The sequence below is a fragment of the Triticum aestivum genome, chromosome 7A (genome assembly GCF_018294505.1).
Source record: "Triticum aestivum cultivar Chinese Spring chromosome 7A, IWGSC CS RefSeq v2.1, whole genome shotgun sequence".
NCBI lineage: Eukaryota > Viridiplantae > Streptophyta > Magnoliopsida > Poales > Poaceae > Triticum > Triticum aestivum.
In genome coordinates this window covers 271,318,481-271,320,731 of record NC_057812.1, presented here as the reverse complement: position 1 = coordinate 271,320,731, position 2,251 = coordinate 271,318,481, and positions in this window count along the sequence as shown.

Sequence of the window (2,251 nt, the reverse complement as noted above, 5' to 3'; positions counted from 1 at the left end):
AAAAATAATATAAAAGTGAAAAATAAAGCCCAATATAGTCCAAAACAGTAGATAATATAGCATGGAGCAATCAAAAATTATAGATACGTTGGAGACGTATCAGGCATCCCCAAGCTTAATTCCTGCTCGTCCTCGAGAGGCTATGATGATGTAGAAGCCCTCCGTGATGACGACCTCTCCGGCGGAGCTCCGGAACAGACCCCAAGATGGGATCTCGTGGATACAGAAAGTTGCGGTGGTGGAATTAGGTTTTTGGCTCCGTATCTGTTCGTTTGGGGGTATGTAGGTATATATGGGAGGAAGAAGTATGTCGGTGGAGCTCCAAGGGGCCCACGAGGCAGGGGGCGCGCCATAGGGGGGCACCCCCCACCCTCGTGACCACCTCTCTGATGCCTTGGCGTAGGGTCCAAGTCTCCTGGATCATGTTCGGTGAGAAAATCACATTCCCGAAGGTTTCATTCCGTTTGGACTCCGTTTGATATTCTGTTTCTCCAAAATACTGAAATAGGAAAAAAACATCAATTCTGGGCTGGGCCTCCGGTTAATAGGTTAGTCCCAAAAATAATATAAAAGTGGAAAATAAAGCCCAATATAGTCCAAAACAGTAGATAATATAGCATGGAGCAATCAAAAATTATAGATACGTTGGAGACGTATCATGGACTTGTTGTACTTTTTGCTGGAGTGGGATTTTTCTGTGGTACAGCTGGTGCTATGGCAAATGAAATCGGTATACCTTTTGCTGGAGTGCAGTTCCTGTGTGGTGGGGCTAGTGGTGTGGCCAGTGAAGTATGGGTACAGTCTGTTGGAGTCGGTCCTATGTTTTGTGTCACTGGTTGTACATCCAATATAAGTGGGGTGCTGTCTGATTTCTCCGGCACCACCACGTTTTTCAAGGACTTTGCTGGTGCTCCTTCAGGTTCGGCAATCACCCTATTCCTTTTTGATGTCTAATGCACAAGAATAACATTTGAGTGGAAAAACATGGTATGATGACAGATGGAATATGTATTGATAATGGATGGGCATGGCATCTCGACATATATGATGAGTAAACTAAGCAGATGTCGGTGCAACAAAATAGAAGAAATGCAAGAAAACATATTCAAGATACCCGCAATCAATAAAACATTGCCAAATTAGAACAGACACCTTGATGGGTGAACAGGACATGCCATCTGCCTTTGACTGCTCGAGGTTAGAATAGTCATTAGGATCATATTCTGAACAAGAATCAACATGTGGGGAGCGTATGAGTTTCATTGCATCCAGAATGGCACTCAATGCCTTGGTGCCAATTTTGTAAGTCATTGCAGTGTTTAGCTTCAAGAGTGGACTGCTGCTAGTGCGACACAAAGCATCTACACAGATCATAGTGTAGATATAACGGGAAAACCTTAAGCATCAGAGTAAAATCAGCAAAGTGGAACTTGCTGGAATAGATGTGCTAGTATTGCTGGTACGGCTAGAAAGGTTTCGGATACCAACTCTCTTCAAGTGAAGGTGCGGTACTGTTAATATCAGTGTAACTCTCAAAGGCGACACAGCTCCCCGCATTTCCTTGCTATTCTTATAGGATTCAAGTGGGCAGGACACTACAAATCCTATTCCTATGTTTACAAGATCCTACGAATCAAAGAGGCTCAAAGTGTCCATCACAGCCGACCTTATAGACCTCTACACTGCAAATGTCCCTGCTCATCTTCAGTACAAGGAACATACTGTACTACTATCATACTCCCTTTGTTCCAAAATATAAGTTTTGGTAGAGATTTCCACTATGGATCACATACAGATGTATCCAGATACATTTTGGAGTGTAGATTCACTCATTTTGCTCCATATGTAGTCCATGGTGGAATCTATACAAAGACTTGTATTTAGGAACGGAGAGAGTACATATTAAAGAAGAACGGAAGAGGAACATGGTAAAGAAGAGCAAGCAGATTTTGGATAATAAACTGTTGGTTGCGTAGTGCCCACACATGATGAACCAGAGCGCATTAAGAATGCAACTCCCAGCTGTCTCTCGACCATTTCAGGCGGTTGGATGAAGATCCTACGTCTGCTAACCCTTCTTCTTCCTCGTCTCTGATTCTTCCCATACAGAACACCGCACGGGCCGTCGGCTGGACCATCGGCCCCCACCGCCTGTGTTCCTCCGGCACCCCCACCCCAACCCCCGCCCGCGTCGAGTTTTATTCGTTCGGCAAGGCCCCACAACCACCCGAGCCCCTTCGATCGCACCAGC